Below are 23,299 nucleotides of genomic sequence, written 5' to 3' on the forward strand. Positions count from 1 at the left end.
GAGTCACTGCCTAGGGTCAGGGATAGAGGGAGAAACAGACTTTTGGAAGTGACAGAAATCTTCTGTGTCTTGACTATAATGGTGGTTCTAACAATGTGTACATCTGTCAAAATCCACCAAATTGTACAGGTTGAGAGTGAAACTTACTGTATATAAACTATAATAAAGTTGTCCAAAAAACAGTGCTGTAAGTAACTGATATGGATCTACACCTACAATCAAAAAACACTGTTAAACCAAAAAAAGCAAGATGTTGAACAGGGTAAAAATAGCTGCTTTTTAGAAGAGTAGGAGAAAGGAAATGTATAGAAACATATGCTTACTTATGTATATAATAGGTATGGAAATAATATTATATATTATTAATTATATATATTATTAACTATTAATATTAATAATATATAATAATAAATATAATAGTAAAGCTTTCTGGGAAAGAAAACTACAAAACCAAGTGTCAGAAGTGTAAAAAAGCTTACTTTTCACTATACACCTACTCAAATGTTTTCTATGTAGACGTATATGCTAGTCAAAAAATTAAAATATAAGTTATATTTCTTTGAAAATAGAACGTATATTTGGCACACTAATTCATATCGGAAGGCACTAATTTATGAAAGTATAAGCCACTTACCTTATTGAGCCAGAAATCACATATCACTGTTTCTTTAAATTGAATGATGATATTTCCAATGAATGATGCTTCTAGTAACTTCTTGTGTTTGGGAATTAATCTTAAAAAAATCCTATAACTAAAATAAAACAATCTATTAAAACACATGAGAATAAAAAAATACTATTGTCTACTAACTGATCTATTTAAACAACTTAAGACTAAGCTAGATAAAACAACTGCCTAATGACAATGCAAAGCATCACATATCTCATTTTTAATAGATTAGATATAATAGATTAGGTTTATCTTCAAGTATAATCACTGTCTCCAAACCTTCGCTCCATAGAAGGAGTATATTTTCCTTCCCAACTGATGCTGAGCCTGGCCACATGCCTTCCTTTGGCCTCATGGTGAGCAGAGTATACTTCCCTGCACCCATAGCCTTAGCCATCTAACTTGCTTTGACTGATGAAACATTAGCAGAAATGATGCAAACAGTGGTTTGAAATTTCTTTGTGCAGCAGGGCTTGCCCTCTTGCACCTCTGCCATCACCATGAAAAGAGTTTCACCCGGTAGATGAAGGCAACCCTTCAGCCTAGACCCCAGAATAAACACAAAGAGGAGAAGTGAGCCTAACTCCACATGAGGTGCTAAGCCCAACCCACAGTGAGATATAAAGACCACCCACACCCAAAGCTGCCCAGGCAAGCCTAACCTAAGTCACCTAACCCATAGCTGCTCTACAGATATGTGATCAAGAATAATTAACTATTAATTAACTAAATATTAACAAGAATTAACTCAAGAATAATTAAGCCATTGAGTTCTAGAGCAGTTTCTTTCTCTTATCCTTTTTTTTTTAAATATAATTTATCATCAAATTGGTTTCCTAGAACAATTTCTTATACAGGAATAGCTAACACATATCGTACTTAATTTTTATTTTCTGAGAAGCTCCAAACTTACCAAAGATTAAACCCCAGAAGTATAATAATAACAAAAAAATAATAAAGCTCATTTATATTCCTTTATTATTTTAGCACTAAGAATTATAATTTTTAAAATGATGAATTATCTCCTTTTACATCTCTTCCTCCCAAATTCTAAATACCTTAATACATTCGACAGTTGGGACCTGCCTTAGAAAAGGGATAAACTGATATACAACTCTACAGTAACTGTCAATCACTCATTTAGTGTTCTAAGGACCACTTCAATTTTAGTTTCCCTTTCGTACCAAATCATCACTATAGCATCATACAACTTAATAAATCCCCCTTTCTTTTTAACCCCTAAATAAAATCTTGCATCAAGAACTGAAATGTATCCTCTCATCTGTTAACAAATTGATAATACTACTCCTGCAACGCAGAGCTAACTTATTAATATAATCCTAATGAAACCAATATTGAAGTAAAACAAAAATAATTAAACTTTATATAAAATGACCACTTCAAAAAACCAAAAATAACATTTATATTTTACTACAGCAATTTTACAAGACATGATACAAAGTAACTGAGAATTTTAAGAGTACATCCAATTTCCCACAAGTACTTCATAATAAAATGTACTCAAGTTTTAATCATTAATATTTGATTATGAGGGTGCCTGGTGGCTCAGCTGGTTAAGCGTCCAACTCTTGATCTCAACTCAGATCATGATCTTGCGGAATGGGAGTTCAAGCCCCACACTGGGCCCTGTGCAGATGGGGAGAGCCTGCTTGGGATTCTGTCTCTCCTCTCTGCCCCTCTCTGCTGTGTGCACTCTCTCTCAAAATAAATACATAAACTTGAAATAAGTAAGTAAAATAAGACATTTGATTATATTAAAATGTGTAAGGGGCGCCTGGACAGCTCAGTTGGTTAAGCATCTTTGATTTCGGCTCAGATCATGGTCTCAGGGTTAAGAGATCAAGCCCCATGTCAGGCTCCATGCTGGGAATGGAGCCTGCTTAACATTCTTTCTCTTCCTCTCTCTCTGCCCCTCCCCAGCTCCCATGTGTGAGCATGTGTGCATTCTAATAAAAAAATTTAATTTTTAAATAGAGAAGAAAAAATATTTGGATTGTATATCATCGAATATATTTTAACTCTAAAATCATTTTTTTAAAAACTTAACAGAATTGAGATAGAATTCCTTTCCATAAAATTCACCTCTTTATAGTGTACAATTTAGTGGGGGCGGGGGAGGGGAGGAGTTGTGTTGGTTTGTTAAAGAAAGCACGTTGAGTACAAGCAGGGGACAGTTGCAGAAAGAGAAAGAGAAAATCTTAAGCAAGCTCCACATTCAGCGCAGAGCCCAATACACAGGGCTCAATCCCACAACCCAGGGATTATGACCTGAGCCAAAATCAAGGGTCAGATGCTCATCCAAGTAACCCACCCAGGCGCCCCTGTAGGTTTTAGTATATTCAGAATGTGTAAGAATTGCCAGTATCGAATTCCAGAATATATTCATGACTTCAAAAAAATCATGGCTCATTAAAAGTCATTCACCATTCTCCTCTTCTTCCAGCCCCTGGCAACTACAAATCTACTTTCTGTGTCTCTGGATCTAACTATTCTAAATGTTTCATATAAATGGAATCACAAAACATGTGGCATCTTGTGACTGGCTTCTTTCACTTAACATGTTTTCAAAGTTCAAATAACATTATAGCATGTATCAGTAATGCCTGGTTTGTTTGTTTTTTTTATGGCTGAATACTATTCTGTAGCACGAATATACCATTTTGTTTAGTATCAGTTGATGAATGTTTGACAGATTGTTCCTACTTTTTGGCTATCACGAATAATGCTATGAACAATTCTAATGAGTTTTTGTGTGAACACAGGTTTCAAGTCTCTTGGTTATATACCAAGAAGTATGACTTATGGACCATATGGTAACTCTGTATTTAACTTTAGAGACTGTTGTCCAAATCAGCTGTATCATTTTACATCTCCAGCAGCCAAGAATGAGGGTTCAAATTTCTCCACATCCTTGTCAGCATTTATTACCATCTTTTTTAACTTTAGTCATCCTTTTAGGTGTGAAGTGGTGATCGCATTGCACTTTTGATTTGCATCTTCCTAATGACTAATCAGGTGAGAATCTCTTCATGACCTTATTGGCCATTTGTATTTCTTTTCTGGAGAAATGTATATTCAAATCCTTTCCTCATTTTTTGTATTTTTTAATTTTTATTTTTTTTAACGTTTTTATTTATTTTTGAGAGACAGACAGAGATGGAGTGCAAGTTGGGGAGGGGCAGAGAGAGAAGAAGACACAGAGTCTGAAGCAGGCTCCAGGCTCTAAGCTGTCAGCACTGAAGCCAACATGGGGCTCAAACCCACGACCCAGAGAACATGACCTGAACCGAAGTTGGACACTTAACCAACTGAGCCACCCAGGCACCCCTCCTCATTTTTTAAATTAGGTCATTTTTCTTTTTATTATTGAGTTGTAACAGTTCTTTATCTGGATATGAGACTTAGCAGATGCATGGCTTACAGATATTTTCTCCAATTCTGTTATTTATCTTTTCATTTTCTTGATAGAGTCCTTCGATGCACAAGTCTTTAAGATTATGTCCAACGAATCTATTTTTCTTTGGTTGTTTGTGATTATGTGTCATATCTAAGAAACCACTACCTAATCCAAAACCATAAGATTTAGATCTGTTTGCTTCTATGAGTTTTACAGTTTTACCTTACATTTACATCTCCATTCCATCTTGAGTTAATTTTACATATGGTACAAGGTAGGAGTAAAACCTTCATTCTTTGCAGGTGAATACCCAACTGTCACAGCACCATTTGTTAAAGACCATTCTTTACCTACTGAATTGTCTTGGTAATCCTATCAAAAATCAATTGCCCATAATCATATGGGTTTAATTCTGGACTCTCTATTCTGTTCACTGATCTATATCAGGTTATGTCAGTACCACAAAGTCTTAGTTACTGTAGCTCTGAAGTAAATTTTTTCCAGTTGAGATATAATCAACCTATTGTGTTAGTTTCAGGTATATAACAAAACAATGCATTATTTGTATACATTACTACATGATCACCACAATAAGCCTAGTTAATGTGTCACCATACATAGTTACCAAAATCTTTTTTTCTTATGAAGATTTTTAAGATCTACTCTCTTAGCAATTTCCAAATGTACATTATCAGCTATAGTCACCATGCTGTATATTACATTGCCATGACTTACTTATTTTATAACTGGAAGTTTGTACTTTTTAATCCTCTTCCCCTTTACTCATTTCACCCACCCCCCCACCTCTGGCAACCACCAATCCATTCTGTATCTATGAGCTTAGTTTTTTATTTTTGTTTGTAGATTCCGCATTTCAGTCAGATTATGTAGTATTTGCCTTCCTCTAACTTATTTCACTTAGCATAATGCCCTCAAGGTCCATCCATGTTGTCACAAATGGTTAAGATTTCATTTTTTTATGGCTGAGTAAAAACCACTGTATATACATTGTGTATACAGGACATTGTACATATACATTTTCTTCATCCATTCATTTATCGATGGACATATTGTTTCCTTATCTTGGCTATTGTAAGTAATGCCACAATGAACATGGGTGCATATATCTTTTTGAAATTTTGTTTTTGTTTTCTCCAGATAAATACCCAAAGTATTGTTGGGTTCTGTTTTTTATTTTTTAAAGAACCTTCACACTGTTTTCAATGCTGGCTGTACCCATCCTCACTGAACAAGGGTTTGCTTTTCTCCACATCCTTGCCAACATTTGTTATTTCTTGTCTTTTTGATAATAATCATTCTAACAACAGGTGTAAGGTGGTATTTCACTGTGGTTTTGATTTGCACTTTCCTGGGGATTAGCAATGTTGAGTATCTTCCCATGTACCTATTGGCCATGTCTTCTCTGAAAAAATGTCTATTCAGAACCTCTGCCCATTTTTAATTGGATTGTTTATATATTTTGGATATTAAACACTCATCAGACACATAATTTGCCAATATTTTCTTCCATTCAGTAGGCTGCCTTTTCATTTTGCTGATGGTTTCTTTTGCCAATGCAGAAGCCGTTCTTAGTATGATGTAGTCCCACTTGTTTATTTTTGCTTTTGTTGCTTTTTCTATTAGTGTAGATTAACAACATCATCACCAAGACATGTCAAAAAGCTCACCACCTATGTTCAGGAGTTTCATGGTTTCAGGTCTTACACTCAAGTCCTTAATCCATTTTGAGTTAATTTTTGTGTATAATTTAAGATAGAGTTCCAGTTTCATTCTTTTGTATGTGGCTATCCAGTTTTCCCATCAACATTTATTGGAGATTGTCATTTCCCTCATCGTATACTCTTGGGTCCTTTTGTAGTTAACTTTTGAAATGAGGAAGTGTGAGTCTCTCAGCTTTGTTTTTTCTTTTTCAAGACTGTTTTGGCTATGCAATACTAATTTTAGCAATTTCTGCAAAAATGTCGCTAGGATTTTGATAGGGATTGCGCTGAATCTGTAGATCATTTTGAGGAATACTATCATCTTAATATGAAGTCTTCTCATTCTGGAACACAAATAGTTTTTCACTTATTTAAGTCATCCTTAATTTTTCAAAATATGTTTTAGAATTTTCAGTGCACAAGTCTTATACTTTTGTTAAATCTATTCCTAAGTACTTTATTCCTTTTGATTATATTATAAAAGGAATTTTTTTCTTAATTTCCTTTTTAGATGGTTCATGTCTAGAATTAAATACAACTGATTTTTGTACAATGATCTTATAACATATAACCTTGTTGAATTCATATATTAGTACTAACAAGCTTTGGGCTTTTTTTGTGGATTCCTTAGAATTTTCTATATCTAAGGTCATGTCATCTGCAAACAAAAATTATTTTATTCCTTCCCAATCTGGATGTCTTTATTTCTTTTTCTTGCCTAACTGTCCTGGCTAGAACCTCCGGCACAATGTTGAATAAAGGTGGCAAAAGCAAACATTCTTGTCTTATTTCTGAACTTAAGAGTAAAACCTTCAGTCTTTCACCATCAAGTATAATGTTAGAGACAGGCTTTTCACAGATGCTGTTCTAATCTTCATTTGTTGAGTGTTTTTAATCATGAAGGGCGCTGGATTTTGTTAAATGCTTTCTCTACATCCGCTAAGGTGATCATGTGAGTTTTTCCCCCTTTATTCTTTTAACCTAGTGTATTACTTTGTCATATGCTGAGCCAACTTTGCACTGCTGGGATAAATCCCACTTCATCATGATGCATAATTCTTTTTATATGCTCTTTGATTCAGTATGTATATATGTAGTTGAGGATTTTTTGTGTAATAAGAAATATTGATCTGTACTTTCTTTTACTTGTGATGTCCTTGTCTAGTTTTTGTATCGGAGTTATATTCTTGACTCAGTTTCTTTCCAGGAATTTGTCCATTTCGTCCAAACTTCTCAAGCCTGTATAGTGGTCCAAAATCCATAAAGAGAAGAACAACACTAACTTTAAGAAGTAGCTATTTACATCCTTCTACTACCATGTCTCTCATTCTTCAGTAGCAAAGTCTCTGTAAACTAGCTGCTCCCTGTGGAGTAGCTTCTAAAGGAAGGAATTAAGTATCAATCCAAGGCTTCCAGTTTTTCATTTTTCCTGGGTTTCTCCATGAACACTAAAAGGGGCAAAGGGGGCTTTGCTAATCACAGAGACCTGTGTTTCTATCTTGAGAACTTCATGCTTGTTATTAACAAACCATCCAATTACAATTTCTATATCCTTTAGAACTGGCAGAACACAGAGCAGGCATTACATTATACCTATGTAACACAAAGTGTAAGATGCACTTGGAAGAAGTGGAATTTTCACAGGAGGAAAAAAAAAATCTGATTGTCCTTGACTTACAGTCACCATCTTGGATTTGTGCCTAGTATTGAAGAAGTCATGATTATTTCTATGACTATAGTCATAAAAAACAGAAGGTTAAATAAATAAATAGGGGCAATAGCATCCATCCATCCATTCATGAATAGATCAAAATGTTCCCTAAATCATCAAAAGGTTAAAGACAAACAGAAATACTAACAAATTTAAGGGTTCTAGAATAAAATCAAAAAAAGCTAGAACTTGATTTATCTTGACCCCAACAATAAAATTCTTCAATCTTGTAAAAAGTTTCTAACAAAAAAACCTACATCTTATAATCTATAATAAAATTTACTATAATATAATCACACTCAATACCCAAAAAGCAAATAACCCAGTTAAGAAACGGGCAGAAGACATGAACACACACTTTTCCAAAGAAGACATCCAGATGGCTAACAGACATAGGAAAAGATACTCAACATCAATCATCACTAAGTAAATACAAACCAAAAACACAATGAGATGCCACCTGATACCTGTCACAATTGCTAAAATTAACAACACAACAAACAACAGGTGTTGACAGGATGCAAAGAGAAACCCTCTTGCACTGTTGGGAATACAAACTGGTACAGCCACTCTGGAGAACACTATGGAGGTTCTTCAAGAAACCAAAAATAGTGGCGCCTGGGTGGCTCAGTCGGTTGAGCGAGTGACTCTTGGTTTCGGCTCAGGTCATGACCTCGCATTTCATGGTTTCAAGCCCTGAGTTGGGCTCTGTGCTGATGGCTGGGAGCCTGCTTCACATTCTCTCTCTCTCCCTCTCTCTTTCTGCCCCCCCCCCCCGCTTGCTCTCTGTCTCTCTCAAAATGAACAAACTTTTAAAAAAATTAAAAAGAAACTAAAAAGAACTATCCTGCGATCCAACAACTGCACTGTTAGGTATTCCCCCAAAAGATTTTAAAATACAGATTTGAAGGGGTACATGCACCCCAGTGTTTATAGCAGCATTATCAACAATAGCCAAACTGTGGAGAGAGCCCAAATGTCCACTGACTGATAAATGGATAGATGTGGTGTATATATAACAGAATATTACTCAGCCGTCAAAAAGAAACCCTGCCATTTGCAACAACGTGGATGGAGCTAGAACACAGTCAATCAGAGAAAGACAGATATCCAATGATTTCACTCTTACGTGGAATTTAAGAAACAAAACAGATGAACATGTGGGAAGGTGCGGAGAGAAGAGAGGGAAACAAACCACGAGACTCCTAATGATAGAGAAAAAACTATAGGTTGATGGGAGAGGGGTGAGATGGGAGAGGGGTGAGATGGGTGATGGGTACTAAGAAGGGCACTTGTTGTGATGAGCACTGGGTGTTGTACGTAAGTAATGAATCACTGAGTTCTACTCCTGAAACCAATACTGCACTGTATGTTAACTAAAATTTAAATTTAAAAAGGGGGAGTGGAGAGAAAATGACAGAGATGAAAGCTATAATAAAGAGTGTAAAATGTGAAAAAAGGCAAATCAATGGACCAAAAAGTCTAGAAATAGACACATTTAGACAAACCACCAAATTTTAAAATGTGCAAAAGAATTGAATATATACCTCACAAAGATAATTTACAAATGGCCAATAAGGATCTCACAAAGTATTTTACATCAGTCATCAGGAAAATGCAAATTAAAAACACAATGAGACACCACCACAAACACATTAAAATGGCTAAAATTTAAAAGACTGACAAAATCCAGTATTTGTGAGGTTGTGGAATATAGAACTCTAAGAACATGCTGCTGGGCTGAAATAAAATAAACACTTAGGAAATTTGGTACTTTCTTATAAAGTTAAATTTCATGTACCCTGTGACTCAAATTCCAGTCCTATTTACCACCCAAAATAAAAACATATGAAAAAACAATAAAAGCATATGACCACAAAAAGACCTATATAAAAATGTTTCTATTAGTTTTACACATAATAGCCAAAATGTGGATACAACTCCCTGCATCAATTACTAGTATATAAAAATAAACTGTGGTATTTTCATGCAATGGAATACTTAGGAGAAAAAAACAAACATAAGCATGTTGTTTATGCAACATGAACGAAATTTTTAAAAATCATTATGTTAAGGGAAGGAAGTCAAACACTGCAAAATCCCACTTATATGCGGTTCTAGAAGAGGCAAAACTCATCTATAATAACAGAAAACCCAACAGTGATTACCGGGAGTCAGGAACATACCTGAATACATTCCAAGAGACCTTTTGGGGGTGATGGAAATGTCCTTTATCTTGGAGTGTTAGCTCCACAGTGTTCATATGTCCAAACTTATCAAACTTTACTATCTTAAACTGTGCATTATACTAAATGCACATTTAAAAACCCATTTGGCTAAAAAAAAAAAAAAAAAAAAAAATTTATGAGGCTTTCAGGGTTGGAGATCTTTTTAAGAAGCTACAAATACTGGGGCGCCTGGGGAGCTCAGTCGGTTAAGCATCCGACTTCAGCTCAGGTCATGATCTCACGGCTGGTGGGTTCAAACCCCACGTCGGGCTCTCTGCTGACACCTCAGAGCCTGGAGACTGCTTCAGATTCTTTGTCTCCCTCTCTCTGCCCCTCCCCTGCTCATGTTCTCTCTCTCATAAATAAAAAAAACATTAAAAAAACTTTTAAAAAAAGTTCTTTTTAAAGTTACAATTAAATCTGATATAGTACTAATTGGCTTTTAAATATAACTTACTGATAAATAACAAGTTTTTCTCTTCACAAAATAGCAAAATCAATACCTAACAAGTGGAAGCATTTTCATATTAAATACAGTACATAAAAAATAACTTACTTTTTTTTAAGTAAGTTCTATGCCCAACATGGGGTCTGAACTTACAATCCTAAGATCAGGAGTTGCATGCTAAACCAACTAAGCCAGCCCGGCACCCCCATAAAAAAATAATTTAAAACAAACAAACAAAACTCACACCAGATATGTAAATATCATGTACTCAGGAACAAAAGTCAGTTCCTCCAGGGAGGAACAGTGCCTTCTTTTTTATGTTCCCAAAAAGCACTTTACTCAATGCACAAATATTTATTATACCTCTAATACAGGATTTATCAGTTATATAGGAAGTATGCTTATATAATGTATGTCCTCCACTATAATAAACGCTCCAAATCATTTCTGCACCCCAGTTATCAAACAGTAATTATTTGTCAACCTACAGATGATGGATTTGACCACAAAAAAACCCGGTATCTTAGAGCTGAAGAGCCTGTTATCTTCTGGCATTAGAATCTTGAAAACTGCAAAATGCCTCAAGAATAGTTGCCTCAAGGGGCGCCTGGGTGACTCAGTCCGTTAAGTGATCAACTCTTGATTTTGGCTCAATGATCTTACAGTTTGTGAAATGGAGCCCTGTGTAGAGCTCCACTCTGACAGCATGGAGCCTGCTTGGGATTCTCTCTCTTCCTCTCTCCCCTATTCTACTCGTTCTATCCCTCTCTCAAAATAAGTATTTAAAAGCCTGCTTGGGATTCTCTCTCTCCCTCTCTATACTCCTCCCCCACGTGCACATGCACTCACTCTCTCTCTCGTTCTCTCTTTCTGAAAATAAACTTTAAAAAAAAAAAAGAAAAGAAAAGAAAAAGAAATGAGGCACCTGGATGGCTCAGTCGGTTTAGTGTCCAACTTCTGCTCAGGTCGTGATCTCATGGTTCATGAGTTGGAGCCCCATGTCAGGTTCCCTGCTGTCAGCACCAAGCCTGTTTCAGATCCTCTGTCCCTCTCTCTCTCTCTGCCCTGCCTCCGTTTTCTCTCTCTCTCAAAATAAAAACATCACACACAAAAAAGAAAGAAAATCTATTCTACATAAAGCATAAGAAAACATACTTTTAAAAAACCACAAGATACGTGAACTTACCCTACCAGACATCAACAATTAATAAAATCAGGGTGCCTGGGTGGCTCAGTTGGTTGGATGTCCAACTTTGGCTCAGGTTATGATCTCATAGATTACGGGTTCGAGCCCCGCGTCGGGCTCTGTGCTGATGGCTCAGAGTCTGGAGCCTGCTACGGATTCTGTGCGTGCGTGCGTGTGTGTGTGTGTGTGTGTGTCTCTCTCTCTGCCCCTCCCCCACTCACTCTCCATCTCTCTCAAAAAAGGAATAAACATTAAATTAAAAATTAATTAATTAAAATCAATAAAGCCATAGTAATGTGTTATACTGAAGGACAAATAGAACAATGGAACAGACTAATGACACAAAGCAGAGTGCCCACAATCAGACTCATCATGAATGTATGGTCAACGGCTTTTTTATTTATTTATTTTTTTTTTTAAATTTTTGAGAGAGAGACAGAGAGACAGAGAAAGAGGGAGACATAGAATCAGAAGCAGGCTCCAGGCTCTGAGCTGTCAGCACAGAGCCCGACATGGGGCTCGAACCCATGAACCATGAGATCATGACCTGAGCTGAAGTCAGACACTCCACTGACTGAGCCACCCCGGAGCCCCGGTCAACTGCTTTAAGACAAATAGTACTACAGCTGGGAAAATAGATTTTTTAAAGAAACAGTGCTGAGACAAACGGGGGGGGGGGGGGGGGGGGGGGGGGAGGAAAACTGGTTTCCTACTTTGTACCATATACTAAAGTCAATGCCAAATTGAATACAGACACAAAATGTGAAAGGTGAAACTTACAAAGTATTAGTACACAAAGATGATATTTTCTAAAATCCTACAAATCAATTAAATGGACAACGGAAGGAAAAAAGGACAAGAAATTTAAACAAGTTCATCACAAAAAGGAGGAGGAGGAAGGAAGGGGGGAGAAGAGGAGAGAAACTCAACAGGGCAATGGACAAACACCACAATGGCTAAAATTTTAAAGTTTAAGAAGACAAAGTATTGGTAAGAATGTGAGGTAAAAGGGCACCTGGGTAGCTCAATCAGTTAAGCGACTGTCTCTTGATTTCAGCTCAGATCATGATCTCCTGGTTTGTGGGATCAAGCCCAGTACCTGGCTCTGCTCGGACAGCATGGAGCCTGTTTGGGATTCATTCATTCATTATCTCTCTCTCCACCCCTCCCCCATTCACATGTGTGCATGCTCTCAAAATAAATAAACTTAAAAAAAAAAAAAAGAATGTGAGGTAAAATATTGCTGGTAGCAGTATCTATTATACAAACACCTTGGAGAATAGGTCAAAAGAGCAACCAGTCTATAATCAAACAGATGGCTGAAGAATCCCAAAAGGAACCTTGAGGCTAGTGGGAGTGCACACAGGAAAGGGAGTGGATTTTGAGTATGAAAAATCTGACTGTCAGGCATATGACATTTGGGGGGGAAACTGTGCAAGCACCTTTTTTTTTTTTTTTAACGTTTATTTGTTTTTGAGAGAGAGCAAGCAAGTGAGGAAGGGGCAGAGAGAGGGAGACAGAATCCGAAGCAGGCTCCAAGTTGTCAGCGCAAAGCCCAAGATGGGGCTTGAACTAATGAACCATGAAATCATGACCTGAGCTGAAGTCAGACACTCAAACGACTGAGCCACCCCGGCGCTCCTGCCCTACCACCTTAAAATATTAGACAAAAGAAAAGCAAGGCAATTATTAACTGCAAGGGGTAAAAGGGCGGGGGGCGGGGGGCGGAGATATAGTTTCAGAATACTCAGCTCAGCAGTAAAACATTTACATAGTTATAACAACACTCACTACTGGCTTAACCAGCAATTGAAATAGAACTCTTTTAAGGGGATATGGGGAAGGAAGCAGGAGAGCTAAATTTTTAACTAAGAAGGCAGAAAGTAAGTAACATCTGAAATTGATAAATCAAAATACAGCAGTTATTGCATACCACCAAAAATATGGAGTTAGATACTAAGAGTAACAGCTAGAAGAATAAAAGTGGTAGCTTCTGGAGAAAGGTATTAGGGGATAGGGAAAGGTTAGGAATGGAATGAGATTTGTCACTGTAAGGCTGTTAGTGCTATTTGACCTTAAAAATACACAAGATTCACTGTGAAAGTTCTGAAAAAGTTCTCCACTCTTATTTCATTTCTGTCAGTGTATCCTGGCATCCAACAGGTCTCCTCTATTGACGTATAAAGGTTTTAGCCATTTTTTAAATTTAGAGTGCACAATCTATTTTAAAATCTCACCAAAATGGAAATCCTGAAAATTATTTACCCCGACTCAACAAGTCAAAGAAAATGAGAAGATTTTTTTTAAGTCTAGAAATGCAAGAGAATGTAATACAATTCAAGTACAAAAAAATTAAATTAATAGGAATACTACCCACAGAGAGATTTTTATTGGCTACTAAACATCTGAAACTTTAACACCTGAACTCCTAATCTTGCCTCCTAAATCTAAAGTTTTCAAAGGACTCTCATCTCAGTAAATGGCAGGTTCATCCTTGAGTGTCCAACATAAAACTTTGTGCAGTCATTCCCAATTCTTCTCTTAAGCTTATGCAATTTGTCATTAACAAATCCTGTCTACCTTCAAAACACATCCATAACGTGACCACTTAAAATCACTACCACTTCCACCCAGGTGCAGGTCATCATTTATCTGTCACCTGGATTTTTACCAACAACTTCCTAATTCCTAACTCTGCCTTCAGTTTTGCTCCTCCCTCCCCACTTCAGCTTCTCCACAGAACAGCCACATGATCCTTTTAAAACTCAAGTCAGGCTGTTATTTCTCTGCTCAAAACTCTTCAGTGACTTCTCATCTCAATCAGAGTAAAAGCAAAGGCTGATGTTAACTATTAACTACTTCCTGGTTTTGTCCCTACTCACTCTGCTCCAGTTAGGTTGGCTCCCTTGCTATTATTTCTTAAATGCATTAAGCATATTCCCACCTGAGGCTAAAAAGTGTTCCAGGCAAAGGAAACAGCTCTGCTTTCAAAGAATTGGTATATATATTTTTTGTCCCAGAATGCAGCAAAAGACAACTTACCCAAAATAATACAAAAATTTGTTTTGCTACCAAAAGTAGTACACACACACATGCACATGCACCACACACACACAATTCATACACAAAAAAAGATGTAACAAGCCTATTTTTTTTTTTTAATGTTTTATTTATTTTTGAGACAGAGCATGAGCAGGGGAGGGGCAGATAGAGAGGGAGACACAGAATCCAAAGCAGGGTCCAGGCTCTGAGCGGTCGGCACAGAGCCCGACACGGGGCTCGAACTCACAAACCGTGAGATCATGACCTGAGCCAAAGCCAGATGCTTAACCACTGAGCCACCCAGGAGCCCCGTAACAAGCCTAAATTAAAACAAATTAGCATTTTTAACAGAGCATGAGCATAGCCACAGTCTATTAGTACCAAGTAAAACTGATTGAAGGATACAGAGATGACTGAATTTTAAGAATTCTATTATTATAGGGCATCAACCAGCCAAATAAAATAATTATCACATCAATGTAACTCCTTCACCAAAAAAAAAAAACAAAACAAAACAAAAAAAAAACAAACAAAAAAACTTCATAAGATGAAAACAGCTTTGTTCTACACAGCCTTAGGACTATTTTACCTAATCTGCTCTTAGTATTTCAAACATCACTGGAAACTTCCAGCCAGGTCAAAGTGCAGTTAACTCCATCAAAAGATTTACTGTAAAATCCAACTCAGTACACCTCTCAATTCCACTCTCAGTTCTGAAAATCAAATATTCTTCAGGCAATCACAAAGGTCCTCTGGGAGACAAAAATCACCCGTGTGAGCATCTGGCTTTATTTTCATGTTTATTTATTTGAGAGAGAGAGAGAGAGCATGTGCACGCATGCCCGCACACACGCACAAGCCGGGGTGAGGCAGTGGAGGAGAGAGAGAGAATTGGGCTTCATGCTCAGCACAGAGCCCAATGCAGGGCTCAATCCCACGACCATGAGATCGACCTGAGCTGAAATCAAGAATCAGATGCTCAAATGACTGAGCCACCCAGAAGGCCCTGGCTTACCTTATTTTAATTCCTCTAGTAGCAGTATCTGCTGGGTAAGCCAAATACCGGAGCTACACTATTCTCAGCAACTTTCTGAGTCCTGCACTATATTCGAGGCCTAGTGTTTGGTGATTCCTATTTTCTTCCACAAAATCCAGCTCTATAAATAGAGTCTTCTCTTTCTTATTTCTGTGTGTGTCAATTCACTCACCCACTATCTAAGGTAATCCAAGTATTTCTTACATTCTAAACACACCCCAAAAATAGAGATGAAAAAAACATTTTAAGTAACAAAGTTTAAGGGCCCCTGGGTGGCTCAGTCGGTTAAGCGTCCGACTTCAGCTCAGGTCATGATCTTGCAGTTTGTGGGTTTCGAGCCCCACGTCGGGTTCTGTGCTCACTGCTGACAGCTCTGGGCCTGGAGCCTGCTTCAGATTCTGTGTCTTCCTCTTTCTCTGCCCCTCCACTGCTCAAGCTCTGTCTGTCTCTCTTTCTCAAAAATAAACATTAAAAAAAATTAAATAACAAAGTTTAAGCCAATTACTGCTAACCAGAAACACATAACGTGTCATAACTGAAGCCACAAAAGACCATTAACAGAGAATGCAACAGAAAACACACACAATAATGCAAGATATTGTCCCTAATAAATTTTTCCAAACATTGAAAGCCTAAATCTATTACACAAATGGCTCCAAAATATGTGGGAAACATGCTCTTCAACTCATTTTAAGTGGCATATATGGTTGGGAATCAAAAATTTAGGAAGAACAAGGGCACCCAGGTGGCTCAGTGGGTTAAGTTAAGCGTTGGACTTCAGCTCAGGTCATGATCTCACAGTTCATCAGTTCAAGCCCCAGATCAGGCTTTCTGCTGTCAGCACAGAGCCTGCTTTGGATCCTCTGTCTGTCTGTCTCTCTCTCTCTCTCTCTCTCTCTCTTGCACCCTCTCAAAAATAAATAAAACTTAAAAAAGAATTTTTTTTAATTAGGAAGTACTCCCCAATAAATAATATTTTAGCAACAAGACACCCACTATCATCAAGTAAGCTCTATCTTAAGAAGAAAAGCAGAAATACCACTGTAAAAACTGTTCTCAGAATTAGTCATCTTGATAGAAAAACAAATTGCAAAATTCCTGTAATTTTCTCAATAGACTGGTAATAGTGATTCAGTAAAACTCAACATTAATTAAACTTCTAAAAAAGTTAGACATGGGGGTGCCTGGCTACCTCAGTCAGAAGAGCATGTGACTCGATCTCAGGATCTTAAGTTTGAGCTCTATGTTGGGGACAGAGTTTACTTTTTAAAAAGTTGGGGGTGGGGCACCTATCTGGTTCCTCAGTACAGCATGTGACTCTTGATCTTGGAGTTGTGAGTTCAAGCCCCACACTGGACATAGAACTTACTTTTAAAAAAAGGGGGGTGGGGGAGTGCACCTGGGTGACTCAGTCAGTTAAACATCCAACTCTTGATTTCAGCTCAGGTCATGATCTCACAGTTTGTGGGGTTGAGCCTGGTGCAGAGCCTGCCTGGGATTCTCTCCCTCTCGGTCTTTCTGCTATGTGCACACTCTCTCTCACTCTCTCTCAAAGGTAAATAAACATAAAAAAAAAAAAAAAAAAGGTATAAAAGCTGCATAGCTACATATAATTTTCTAAGAAAGAGATAAATGAATGTCATGTACCACTGTACTAACAGACAAAACACAATACACATTAAAACATCAACAGCAGTAAAAGTTGGGAGATGAAAGGGCACACAAAGAATGAATACTTTCACATTTTACTTATATATTTATCCAATCTTTGAATCTTTCATATCAGAAATGAACACACTTTATTAGCTGTGAAGTAAAAAACTATACACTGTTTATATTGATGTAAAATATACTGGGAAAGCTCAAAAGTGAATCTGAATACACCTATGCAATAACTTGTACACATTCTTAGTATTTTTCTTAATAGTCAAAAAGTGGACACAATCTAAATGTTCATCAACTGACGAATGGATAAACAAAATGTGGTATACACATGTAATAGACAGTATTTAGTTATAAAGTACTGATAACATGTAATAGACTGTATTTAGCTATAAAGTACTGATACAAGCTACATGGATTAACCTTAACATTATGCTAAGTAAAAGAAGGTAGTTTATATGATTCAATTTATATGAAATGTCCAAAACAGACAAATCTATAAAAACAGATACACTGGTGGTACTAAGGGGCTAGGAAGGAAATGAGGAGTGACATACTAGTACAGGCATTTTGGGGGGATGATAAAAATATTGTAAAATTAGACAGTGGCAATGGTTGTACAACTCTGTTAATATACCATCTCCATAAAGCTGTACCAAAAAGTGAATATGAAATGATATGGATTTTAATATGCATCAAATATTTAAAGTAAGCCTAAATTTGTCTTGAAAATTATCTATTTTTGTTTTTGAAAAAAGCCTCACTTAGTGACTTCACTTAGTGACAACAAACTTTCAAATATTAATTGAACTGATTTAACAAAATAAACTTCAAACTTTCACAATAACAAAATTATCTTCTTAAAAGTTCCTAATATTTGTTTTATTCAATAACTGAATTTTCTGAGTGAAAATATTCTAAAACTTTATGTATTTAAAAAAAATTTTTTTTTGATGTTTATTTATTTTTAAGTGACAGAGTGCAAGTGGGAGAGGGGCAGGGAAAGGGAGACACAGAATCCAAAGCAGGCTCCAGGCTCTGAGCTGTCAGCACAGAGCCCCAAGTGGGGTTCAAACTTACCAACCGCAAGATCATGACCCCAGCCAAAGTTGGACGTCTAACCGACTGAGCCACCCAGGCGCCCCTAAAACTTTATTATATTTTAAATATATACAGTGACAGATGCTAGAGCTAGGCATATTCCCTAACCTCAAATACCTTGGAGGAAAATTATTTAAGCAGTACATATCTGGAACTATATATGTGACTCTTTTGGGGGGAAGGAGGGGGAAGAGAGAGCACAAGTGAGCCAGGGGCAGAGAGTGAGAGAGAATTCCACAAGGGAGGGGGGTGGCGGGGAGAAGGAGAGAAGCAGGGCTTGTTTCTTTGTTTGTGGTTTGGTTTGTGGTTTGTTTGGTTTTTTTTTCATCCGAAGCGGGGCTCAAGCTCACACACCATGAGATCATGACCTGAACCAAAGTCAGATGCTTAATGATTAAGCCACTGGGTCATGAGTACAAGTCCCACATTGGGACCTAAAGCTTACTTCAATCAATCAATCAATAATAAAAGATTAAAAAAATAAAATAGATAGCACTTGGCTAAGTTGGTAAAGCATGTGATTCTTGATCTCTAGGTCATTAGTTCAAGCCCCAAATTGGGACCTAGAGCTTACAAAAAAACATAAAATAAAATGGAATTATATCTGCATTATAAAGAATAACATTTATCAGAAAAACTATACTATCTATAGGAAAAAAAAAGTTAATTATATTTGCCTTTCTCTTAACCATCAATAAAGATGATACAAAAGCAACATTTCCTAATATAAAGTCCTTAGAATAATTGGCACATCATAAGCACTTGTTAAATATCAGCTATAATAATAACTATAAGAATATTACTGATACAATAATATTTCCTATAAAAAAGAAAACATTTACCTTAGTTACTCCTGGTTTCACTTAACTGCTGGACAATTTCATTTCCATATTATCATCATCCCTTTCAACTTTAACAACTACGTTAATTCTAAACTATTCAATTATTTACACTAAAGCAGTTCTCAAGGTGGGACCATGGGGATTCCAGGGATCCTTTCAGGAGATTCGTTAGCTCCAAATCATTCTTGAGTAAAAGATCAACTCAAAGTGCAAAACAGACCAATGAATTTTAACACAACGTTGTACAAAAAGTATATAGAAATGGTTTCAGATTCTACGTTGCAGCTAACCTTTAAGAAATTACCACTTGTTTAAAAAAAATATATTACTATTTGTTGAGTTTTGTTATAGAATCAAAGAATATCACAATTATCTGAAAAGATTACTAAAGCACTCCTCCCAACATATTGATGTGAAACTGAATTTTCTTCATATACTTCAACCAGAACATATAACTGAATGCAAAGCTGATAGGAGAATCTAGCTGTCTTCTATTAGGCCAAACATTGAGGAGATTTACAAAAATGTAAAAGAGTTGCCATTCTTTCACTAATGTTTTTTGCTTTATAACTAAAATTTAAGTTGAAAAAAATTAATTGTTTTGGAAAATGGTTGTTTTTCAAAATTAAAAAATGTTATTTATATTAGCCTGTAATTTATCAGTTATTTTAATGAATATATTAACTTAAAATACAATAATTATCAATATAAACAAAAGCTATTTGAAATCCTACATAATTTTTAAGAGTGTAAAGGGATCCTAACCAAAAACTCTGAAAACCACTTCATTAAAGTAATACTTAATATCCCACTTTTATTTATATTGAGTCTTCATCTCTATGAATCCCCCATATGCAGCCATAAATGTTTAAAGTAAGCTGAAGAGAACAGAGGACATAAATCTTGCTTTCTTCAGATGTACTGTAACACAATTAAGCATAAGATACAGCCCCCTCAAAAAAAGAAAGGATGGCCAAGTTAACTGAATGATCCGTTTACCAAAAGTAACTAAAGTAGTATAATACAGTTGTAATACACAACTTACACAGAAATAGAGCCAAAGAACTTCAAATGTGCCAAGAAAAGGATGCACAGAAAAATTGGGGCTGCAGAAGGGGTAATATAGTTCTTAAGTCAATTACTTATAACAACAATTTTACTGGAGTTGATTTCAAACTACCATCTGAATTCTGATCACCTTCAATAAGAACTCTGTATGTAACATAAATTTGCCAAAAGAAGTCATGAAAACGTATTTACTTATTTAACAGTCCATTCTTTTGAATTGTGCAATGCCAGCTACCTTCATTATTACAATAAATACAATCAACGTGTGGGGTGACTGGGTGGCTCAGTTGGACTGGGTTTCGGTACATCTTGGTTTGGTGATCTCATGGTTCCGTGTTTTGAGCCCAGCAAGGGGCTCTACCTCTCTCTGCCTATTCCCCCACCCCTCTCAAAATGAATAGTTTAAAAAATATTTTTAAAAAATACAATCAATTTGTTCTATAATATAAATACCAAGCTAAAAAACTCTATCCAGCAAGGGGGGGGGGGATAAAGGCATTCATTAATTAGGGCCCTTTTCCCTTTCTTCTGGAAGCATAATTTATCAATTTAAATGCCTAGTACAAAACCTTGTATGAGGCTGATGTTAAAAAAATTATTGTTCACTACAGAATTTTCACACTGTTCAATGAGAAATGACAGCAAAATTTTCCTTGGCCAGGAATGAGTAAGGTGGGCAGAAGCTTCGTCCTAAGAAGGGTACTTCTGAAGTCATACATCTAACCTAAGGGGGCATACACTTCATTCTGCCTGAAAGGGAGAAGTGTCTGTTAGAGTTTTCTCGTTTCTAGGCCTGAATTTGCAGCTTCCAAATTAACTGCTTTTCAAGCACTTTTCATCCTACTCTAATATCTAATTCCATAGTAAGAATTTTTAAGTTTTTCAAATTAAAAACAGTTCCATTGTGGTAGATGCCCTATGTAACGCAGAAACTAAGGACCTAATACAAAGGTTGAATATAGTACAGTCCACTGCAACAAGGTTTTAAATTGAAATCCGTGTTTTATCAGCTTTTTAAAAATTAAAGAGGAAAAAACAAAACCCACCCACATCTTACTATTCCACCAAGTAGTACCCTTTTATTGGTTTTTGCAAAGGCTATTTATTAAAATATCATGTGATAATACTATTTAAATACTGGGTGCTGCAATTACTTCCTGCTGTATAAGAATACCATTTCAATTCTAAAGGCTACAAAGAACAAAGTTCACAGTACCTCTCAAATCACAACGATTTAGTTCCTTCCTCTCCCCCCACTGTGCCCTCCTCTCCCGGAAAATACAGTACCTGCAGCAGGGTTTTCAGAACTCAACATTTAGAGGTGGGGGGATGGGAAGAGGTTGGGAGTGCAGGAGTGGGAGAGTTCTCTCGTTTTTGGCGTTGCTATTCTACTCTGCCTGAGTAAAACAAACCCCCGTTGTAAATAATCTTATGAACAGTGACAAAAATAGAGGACCCAATTCCCTTCTGCTCGCATCTATCCCTACAAACTTCACTATGGCCCTCAACGCACCCATTTCTACTCCAGAACAGCCCTACCAGACCCTCATGTCCAACCCAAATTACTCTGTGACCTTGGACCCAGGCCACTGCTCCCCTCCAAGATCCCCACATCACAGCCTGCAGAGGCCTTAAGGTTCAGGTCGGGTCAGCGGGCAGTGGCGAAGGCAAGGGAGCAAGCTGCAGAAACCGCAAATCCGCGATGGTTGGTGAGGCTGGCTCGGGAAAAACGCCGGGAAGGAAAGACGCCAGGGGCGGGGACGAGGCCGGGGGCTACCTGCCGGCCAGCGGCGACACCGCCCCAGTAGTCTTAATGGAAGCCCTCGGGGCTCCGGAAGCCCTCGCGGCCGCCTTGGGAGCCCTGACCTGACCCGGTCCTCGGTCATGGCCCCTTATTACCTCTGACCGCCTACCAAGCAGCAGCAGGTGATGAGTCGACTGGGCAGCCGAGACACGCAGGTTGATTGCCTACCTCAGGCGACAGTGACTCTGAGCCGCCCACTCCCTCCCAGCGCCTCCAGGAGCCCGGAACAGAGAAGTAGCAAGAAGCGTACGATGCAAAACGACACAGAATGTGGGACGGGGGGGGTGGGGGGAGGATCGTCCAGCCTCTCCGGAGAGGCTGGCAAAAGGGACGTGAGGACGCGGGCGGCACGACAGTAGGCGGCGGGGACAGTCGGAAAGCTAGCGTACCTTCCTCACTCCTGGCCGAGGGTCCAATGCCAGCCAGCGAATCGCCTCACATCCGGGTATCAGGAGACAGCCGCTTCTGCCGCGACCGCCGCCTCTCCCGCGGCGCAGATACGCCAAACTTCCGGCGACGACGGCGACGCCTCGCCCGTCAGATGGGAGTTACCTGTGACCGTCTGAGGCGCGCTTGCGCAACGCTCCTCTTCAGCCGTAACAGGCTCAGCTGACGTGCCCAGAAGAGGAAGATGGCCGCCACGCTCGCTGCGTGTCACGCAGTTTTTTACCCCGGCCGGGACCGCTGGGCGTCGGGGAAAAGCAAGGCAGCGTTCACCCTCAGCGCAGGCGCGGTGGGAGGCCTCGCGTGCACGCACCGCGGGTGGGCGCCTCGCCGGGAAGGGGCGGCGCCCCCAGGCGGCAGCTTCTGGCCCTTCCCGGGGAGGTCTCTTGGAATAAAGCCACTCACGCCCCCAGCGGTGGTAGTTTGTCTTGGTAATGCGTCGCCGCCGAACCCTCGGTGGGTTGTGGGAACTGCTCTCTGCGACCTTCAGATACCTTTAATCTTCGATATGGGGCAGTGTAAAGAAAAAAAAACCGGAAGGCAGTTGACCCTTCTCTTTCCTTACCCCACACTGCACTCCAGCGCTTCCAAAAAATCCAGGGCTTCATCTTGTCTTTGCACAGTTTCTTTCTTATGTGCGGGCGCGCAAGAGTCGACTAGAAATTGTAGAACGTTCCACTAGATTTAGTCATGGCGGGTGTTCAGACAAAACTGTGGCTCTTCGAAGCCTCTGAAGCTAGAGCCTAGGTTTCTATCACCAGGATTCGTGGTTCCCACAATCCTTTTGAACACACTTAACTGTGCTGATTTTATTTGCAGAACTGTGAGGTTGGGTAAAATCGGTACTCATGCTTTTGAGAATCTGAAGACATGATCACACGTGGGTTCTCCCCGACCTGCTTTTTTGGAACTTAATAA

The 23,299-nt window shown here is 38.2% G+C and overlaps 1 protein-coding gene across 4 annotated transcripts in view; it reads right to left on the bottom strand.

The window, feature by feature from the left end:
- Nucleotides 1-22,719, bottom strand: part of ESCO1 (establishment of sister chromatid cohesion N-acetyltransferase 1) — a 77,261-nt gene extending 54,542 nt beyond the window's left edge. For 3 of the 4 annotated variants that reach the window (XR_015242484.1, XM_086682595.1, XM_025931076.2), the window contains exons 1-2: nucleotides 22,327-22,719; nucleotides 635-752 (exon numbers count right to left, since the gene is read on the bottom strand). The gene's annotated coding sequence lies outside the window, so the exon portion shown is untranslated. Of the gene's footprint in view, nucleotides 1-634; nucleotides 753-22,105; nucleotides 22,188-22,326 lie in introns of those variants that run through there. The other variant, XM_086682594.1, reaches the window with a different exon arrangement.
- Between the last annotated feature and the right edge of the window lie 580 nt (nucleotides 22,720-23,299).

The sequence above is a fragment of the Puma concolor genome, chromosome D3, assembly GCF_028749965.1.
Source record: "Puma concolor isolate L17-30 chromosome D3, mPumCon1.1.hap2, whole genome shotgun sequence".
NCBI lineage: Eukaryota > Metazoa > Chordata > Mammalia > Carnivora > Felidae > Puma > Puma concolor.